Raw genomic sequence first — 8530 nt, 5'->3', positions numbered from 1 at the left:
ATCCACCCACCTTTGCAGAGAAAGAGGCACAATTTGAGTGCGTGAAGCAAGAAGTCCGAAACTCCAGTTTGTAGCTCCTGGAAATGACACTGAGCCCAAACATCAGAGATTTCTTGGGACCAAAAAAGCAGACAGATGTCCTCCATTCTGACAAGGAGGGTGAAGGGATCAACCCATTACCGAGAAGAAGGTTTGTAGCCATACTTGGCTGGCTTGGAGGAACACGTCTTTTGACCAAAGTGTATTCCAAACTTAGACTTTGAGCTAGAGGCCTAAGAGGAAATTAAAGAACTTTTCTAATCTCAGGAGTAGAATCCAAGGAGGGACTTAACAGGCCCTCAAGGGACAGCAACTTGAGGCATTTTTTGCAAGGGAATTCTGCTGAACAGCATTTAAGCCAAATGATCTAATGCATATGGACAGAAAGGATGCTCAATCTGCTAATCTGCCACAGTGTATCAGCTGGGCTAACAACTCAGTATCATAGGGCTGCAGGTAAAAACTCTAGTTGATGGTGAACAGAGGAGTCTGTGAAGATTGACCATGCACATACTCCAGACAGGGTCTTGAAGATGACCATGGAGGCAATCACAAGTTGCATGGCAGGACCTGCCAAGGAAAAAAGTGGTTGAAAAGAGGGCCTCTAACCTTTTGTCAAATAGGTCCTTCAACACTGGATTATGCTCCACAAAGACAAGAAATAGCCTTGGCAACCACAGAGAAGGCCCATTTTTGCAGAAAGCTCTCCTTAATAAAGTAATACTGAGCAAAACATTTTTTGGGGGGTTAGAGTTTTCCAGGGTGAGACCACTGGGAAAGTCTTATCAGGTTTGGGAAATTTTAGGAACCCTATGCTGGAGACCTTAGGGTGGGCAGACTTAGGCTGCTATAGTGCTAATCAAGAGACTACAACATTAATAATGGTAGCAATGATATTCTTAAGGTGGTCGTAAACCCTGTATAACCACTTTTACCTACAGGTAAGCCTATAATAAGGCTTACCTGTAGGTACCGTGAATTTCTCCTAAACTTGCACAGTTTAGGAGCTATTTACTGTATCGGAATGTACCGATGTTATCGGCACATGCCCACTGAAGAAACGGCTTGCTCGTGCCATTTCTTTAGCTGCTGTGCCGTTACCAGCGGCTCCCGCGCACATGGTCAATCACTTTGCCGGAACCCGCAAACCTGTGAATAACTCCAGGATTACATGTTGCCAGTCACAGCTGTTTGCCGGGACCGCTGCAACAGAATCGTTCTAAGGTAAGTATTTTATAATCTTGCCCCCATGTGACAACTTTAAAGGCTGTTGATTGGCTGCTTTGGCACCAGGTGCTGAATTGTGCAGAAACAGGGGGCGTATTAACAATCTCTTATACCCAAAAGAACAAGATATTTATTGGGGCTGCCTCGAGGCAATGCAGAGAAACAAAGCACCCTTTCACATGGGCAATCCGATCAGGTCCACCTGTCAGTTTTTCAGGCGGACCTGATTGGACCCTCCAGTCTCTATGAAGTTGCAGATGTCAGCAGACACATGTCCGCTGACACCCGCCGCCATCCAATCTGATCCCGTCTGCCAAAAACAGAGGGATGATGGACCCATTTCCCATCTGTCTGGCGGATGGGATTGAATGGAAATGGATAGACAGTCCTTTTCCATCCAATTGCCCCATAGAGGAGAGCGGATTGTGCCGGTGTCCGCTCTGCATAGTGGAGCAGGCACAGACCTGTCATCCGGCTGCTCTGCGGGGATCAACAGAGAGAAGTACAAGTTTTTGTTATGAGAAAAAGCCCAGACCTTCCAATACATATGATATGGGGGAACATTTATGTATTTGTGTATACAATACAATAATTAAAGTATAGAACAGTAGGCAAGTGCAAATGTGGAAGTCTCTTACTTACATAAAATACACTACAGTTATTCCTTACGTTAAACATAAACACATCTGAAATAGTAAAAGTGAAATGCAGCTTAGTAATTTATTTTCTTCTTTCTATACTTCCTTTTCCATGCACGTCTGGAATGGTGTCATTTCCGCTAAACGCTTCTGCAGACATTTTAATGGCTGACATTGATGAATGTGGGCTTTAAATGGAAACAGACCATCATCCACATTGCAAAGCCCTCTTCTGGCTGTAGAATGTATCAAACAGCATCTAACTTAACGGAAGCAGGATATAATTTATTGCACACACTCATATGTGAACTGTACTGGAATCATACTTATTTACATCTAGTTGTTGTTGTGCTGTCTCTTTCCCTCAAAGTTCCCATCTCAATAATGTATAGCTGAAAAGAAAATCACCATAGCGATAATTTAGAACTAGACCCTAGTAAGTACAAAAAATAGTTATACTTTTTATCAAATAGATGTGCAGGTAAGAGAATGAATGAATTCATTGTAGTTCTCAAGTTATTAACACTCTCAGTAATGTATTGCTTTCCCTTGCACAAAGTTTGTTAAAGGGCAACTCCCGCCACAAAAATTAACGCTTTTCTGAAGTGTAACTTTCAACTGTTTTACCTGCTAAAATATTTGTAAAGCAGTGCACCAACTACTGCTGTTCTACATGGTTGCATAGAATTAAGAGGGTGGCAATTCTTTTCAGAGGTACAATCCAGCAGACTCTTTGCCCTGCCCCTATTTACTTCCACTGATAAAAAGAAAAGAAAATGAATTACCCTATGTCAGAGGCATATCATTATCATAAAATTTGAAATTCTTCATTCCAATGCTCTTGCACCTAACTGCTAGAATATTGGTCCTATTGTTCCTGCCAAAGGTGAGAATCTGTGCTCGGGCGGAGCTGCAGATTGGCTGGTCTTGTTGGTACATTACTCCTTAACAGAAGCTGTTTGGATTGTTTGGTTATCATAGCCACCAGCCCACCACATACCTAACAGACACCTTACACAAATCAGTAATACCAAAACATACTGGGACTTTAAAGGTGCCATCCATAACTATCAACACAAAATAGTATTTGTTTCTCAATTTTCCTATACAAAATGCATTAGAATCCATTACAAATGACAAAATTGGATGCCACATATTTTCATGTGTTTAAATATATAAAAGGCCCCCTGATGGACAATATAAGGAGTTGGCTGTCAGAGGGCTCTATATATCTATATCTATATATATAGATAGATATCTATCTATCTATCTATCTATCTCTATATATATATATCTCTCTCTATATATCTCTCTCTCTCTCTCTCTCTCTCTCTCTCTCTCTCTCTCTCTCTCTCTTTCTCTCTCTCTCTCTCTCTCTCTCTATATATATATATATATATATATATATATATATATATATATATATATATATATATATATATATATATATATATATATCTATCTATCTATCTATATATATATATATATATATATATCTATATATATATATAGATATATATATATATATATAGATATATATATATATATAAAAAAAATGAAAAATTGTTTTTTTTCTTAATATTATTTAGTGTTGCTTTTTGTTGATTGCACAGTATATTTTGATAAATATAAATAAATATATTTGATAAATATAAATAAAACATTATTCCTCCAAGCACTTTCTGTAGAGGCCATGTGACCATTTTAGAAATGAAACGCATGATTAACACCAGAGGGTAAAAGAACTGCAGATTCCAGAAGAAATGGATTTTGAAATTACTCTGTTACATTCTGTAAAGTCTTTATATAGTATAGGAACATTTTAAAGCATTAAAGATGTGTTACCTTTATAAAAGTGCCCACACAATGTATAGGAGGATGCCAATCAGGTAACACGAAACACACCTATATTGCAAAGTCCAGATACAGTAGCTAAGAAAACACATTACCTCTCCTAAGAAAAATATACGGTACCTAAAAATTGATATTATATTTGGTCTCTAACTAATGATAATATCAATCTAGCAAATAATATGTTGGTTGCCGGATTATGAAACCCTGTCATATGTAAATATGGATGTGATTAGGATTAGAACAAATGAAAATGTGTAGAGAACAAGGTATAACATCTCAGCAAATGAATCATATAGCACATAGATAATTCAAATCAATATTTTTACTATTACATAAACATTAAAATTCAAGCTGAAAAATGTCATGCAAAGCCATCAGTGATACCACTGATGAGGCTACATCAAGGACCAGTCGATACAAATGAATAGAAAAGATGTCCATGTGGCCTAATATCCATAAAGTTAAACTGGTAACTTGATGAGTAGCAATTGTGTGGGAAAATGGGACACTTGGGATGCCCAGTGGCAAACACTTGCTGTGCTTTCAGTCTGTGCATTGCCACTGAACTGGAGTCGTGGGTGGGGCATCAGTTGGCGGGTGCCATTTTAACTTGCTGGTGTGGCTATTATGACCACACCAGCCAGATCAGAGGCAGGAGATACATAGTCAGACTTTAAGGTATAGAGGCTGAGTTTTTTGCTATCTTTTGTTCCAGAGGAGATGGAAATGAGTAGGGGTGTTTTTGTGCTCTCTACGTTTATTTATATACCTTTTGAATTCTTTTTTCTTTGTATAAATTTATTGTAGATTTTTTGTCCTGGACCTTGTGAGAGCCTTATATTTTCTGGACTTCGATCATCCACATCCTCATCCGATAAATGTTATGTCTGATTTGTAACATGCTTGAATTTATATGTGATATTGTTTGGTTAGGCTACACTCAAACACTTAAAACATGTGTAATCCTTCCTCTCCTTTTTTTTTTCCCTATAGACTTCCCGCATAATACATGAGCGCTTTGTTCATGTCTTGAGTTTGTGGGCCTTCTACTTTTTAGGTTCCCCGCAGTGATGTTGTGGGCTACATAGGGGCACCTGTGACATATACAACTAACTACACCTCTTGTGTTTTTAGCCTACTTTTTGACCTTTTGATTAGTGATTTGGTTGCTGTTCATCTGTTGTTTTACATTATTGTGCAAAAATGGATTTTGTTGCATTAAATAGTTTCTGTTATAGCACTCAAATCCTGATAAAGCTATGATGCGAAACATGTCGCATAGGATGTGACTGTTTATGGATATTGGGTCACATGGAAATCGAATTTACAGTATCTTCTGTTCATTTACATCTACTGGTCCTTGATGTAGCCTCTTTAGGGTGTTTATTTTTGGAGTCATTGATAGCTTTGCATGGTGTTATTTAGCTTGGATTTTAATGCTTATGTAATAATAAAGATGTTGATTTTAATTATCTATGTATGATTCATTTGCTGAGAGTCCTGTTCCTACTCTTTATCTTTGTTCTAAGTTCATATTGGGATGTGAAATTACATAGTGTCCTTTCCAAAAAAAATCCCCATTTTTCATGTATTTAGGATTGTTGGTATTAAGTGTATTAAGGGGGCATAAAAAAATACCCCAGCACACCTATCAATACATCCCAAGAACATCTTATCAATGGACAACAAAAACTTTAGCACTTGGCAGCTTCAGCTCATGGTTATCTTCAAAATTATGAAGAAATCCGAAGAGTCATTTACGAGGGCCAGTGACTCTAACATGTCAGATTAGACTTTTCCCCCGTACACACGATCGGACATTGATCGGACATTCCGACAACAAAATCCATGGATTTGTTTCGACGGATGTTGGCTCAAACTTGTTTTGCGTACACACGGTCGCACAAAGTTGTCGGAATTTCCGCTCGCCAAGAACGCGGTAACGCACACCACGTACGACGAGACTAGAAAAGGCCATTTCAGAACCAAGCGCGGCACCCTTTGGGCCCCTTTTGCTAATCTCGTGTTAGTAAAAGTTTGGTGAGAGACGATTCGCGCTTTTTCAGACTTATGGTTTTCAGATCGTTTTCTGCTGTTCAGTTTGTGCTTGTGGGTTTGTATCTGCTCTTCAGTGCGTGCAGCAAGCTACGCGTGACTCAGTCATTGTGTTCGTTCGTTACTGTTTTTCAGGTCGCTTTTCACAGGCCTTGCTGTTCTTCAGTGCATTCTGTTACTTCGTTCTGAGCAGCCGACCGTTTTCTAGCCATGTTGCGTATACGTACTCCTCGTAGAGTTCGTGCTGTGCGGGGGCTTGGTGTTGGGGTCCTTACCTTGACACAAGTCCAGTCCATGAACAGGGTGGGGAGGAGTTCATGGACCAAGAATTGGTTGCTACAGCGTGACCAGTTCTGTCATATGCCTTTGCTCCATGAGATCCGTGACAATAATCCTGATGATTTCAGGAACTTTATCCGGATGATGGACCCCATACTTCATCATTTGGTGGCTTTGCTGACCCCCTATATCAGCAGGCAGGATACCTGCATGAGGTAAGCCATCCCTCCGGAGCAGAGGCTCGTCGCCACCCTGCGGTACTTGGCGACGGGGAGAAGTCTGCAGGACCTCAAGTTCTCGACAGACATCTCCCCCCAGGCTCTGGGAATTATTATCCCAGAGACCTGTTCTGCCATCATTCAGGTCCTGCAGAAGGAGTATATTAAGGTAAGATTTTTATCCTTTCATATCACATTTTATTGTATTTAATGTTTGCTAATATATTGTATTTCTTTCCTCATTCCCTTATTACCATGATTGTAATATGCTGTGAATGTCCCTTTTGTCCTCATGCATGCTGGATTTTTATGTAATTATTTTTGTTGTCTATCATACGTATTTGCCTTCACTTACCTCCCCAGCATGGTCTCCTGGCCCTATATTCACCTCATGTAGTCACTTAACAATGTATTTTGTCAGCTCCATAGTAGTGCTTTACCCCAAACACCCCCTAAAATGTTTTGTAAATGTGATTTGTGCTTTAAATTCAGGCAGAGTGCCAGAGGCTTTTGGAAACCTCCCTCCCCCCAACTGCTAAGTCAGCTGATAACAATTCTCTATCTATCCTCAATCATCTATCTGGTGACTTTGCCAAACCCATACACACTATACCCATCTCTTTAGTGGTCAGATGTATGGATGAATTCCCCAAAGCATGTATTGCAAGGGCCTGCCTGTATACTTTCCAATGGTACTGTTTAAATTTTTTGTATCCTATTATCTTGATAGGTAATAGCAGAATGTCCAAATGTGCTCAAATGTGTACAATGTGTATTTATATCTTTGTATTATGACACTTCTTACCTGTCCAGTGGGCTGCCAATAGTGTAACTAAGGAGGGGCTGGCCAAAGTAATACCCATTATTTAGGCATTCATCTCTCAATGAAGTGGAGAGGGTTACCTGTCCAAGAGCTCCCCCCCCATAATGTTAGAAATGGCCCACGGGGGGGGGGGGGGTAATCTGATAGGTGTACCTTATACTTTGGTCTTTAAAAACTCCCTCAAATAAATGTTATCTTGATGTTGGCCAAGAATGTTTGTGTCTAATCTGCTTTCTCTGTTTATGTGCAAAATGACTAATTTGTTTTTTTTGTTTTGACTCCAGTTTCCTTCCACGCCACAGGAATGGCGGACTGTGGCCTCCCACTTTGCCCAGCGATGGGACTTTCCTAACTGCGGAGGGGCAATTGATGGGAAACATGTCCACATCGTCCCACCACCCAACTCGGGGTCGTACTATTATAATTATAAGGGGTTCAATAGTATTGTGATGTTGGAGGTGGTGTCGGCTACTTATGAGTTCCTGTATGTGGACGTGGGGGAGAATGGCTGGATGTCCGATGTTGGAGTCATCGCCCTGACGGATATCTACAGGCGTCTCCAGAATGGCAGCTTGGACTTGCCACCTCCAGAAGATAATGTGGAAGGACTCCCATTCGTCTTCATTGCGGATGAAGCATTTGCATTGGGGGACCATCTTATGCGGCCATTCCCGATGAGGACCCTCACCCCAGACCAGAGGTATTTTAATTACCGGCTGGCCAGAGCCAGAAGAGTGGTGGAGAACACGTTTGGAATCACGGCCAGCCGGTTCCGCCTATTTCTAACATCCAAACATATAGCGGAGTATAAACTGAATCATATAATCCTGGCGTGTTGTGTTCTACACAACTTTCTGCCAACTATGCTGGCTCAGTTGGGCCTGAGGCTGCAATTCCAAATGAACCAACCCTGACGGCGCTTGAAAGTGGTCGTCCTGGCTTGCCCCCCCCCCCCCCGAGTGCCCGTTATGTCCGGCTAAGATACCTTGAATTCTTTGCGGGTAGGGGAGCTATCAATAATCCAGACAATGTCTAAAACCTTTTTTAAATAAAAATTTTAAAAAAATACTCACATCTTTGGTGACATTTACTGCTTGTGTTTGTTTTAGCGGACCCTGACAGAAATGTGGTGAGTCCTGAAAATGGCGTGATTATGTAACCTTACAAAGCACTGTTGGGTGTTATTTACTAAAGGCAAAGACACTTTGCACTACAAGTGCACTTGAAACTGCACTGAAACTGCACTTGTAGTGCAAAGTGGATTTGCCCTTAGGAAATAACACCCATTGTCACAGAAAACAGCAATTATAGCACCACAAAAGTGTTGTAGCGTTGAGACAATAATCCACACATTCTTGATTAACAATCTTTTTAATATCAGCACAATCACATGTGCA

The sequence above is a fragment of the Aquarana catesbeiana genome, linkage group LG09 (assembly GCF_042186555.1).
Source record: "Aquarana catesbeiana isolate 2022-GZ linkage group LG09, ASM4218655v1, whole genome shotgun sequence".
NCBI lineage: Eukaryota > Metazoa > Chordata > Amphibia > Anura > Ranidae > Aquarana > Aquarana catesbeiana.
Note: the sequence above shows the minus strand (reverse complement) of the source record.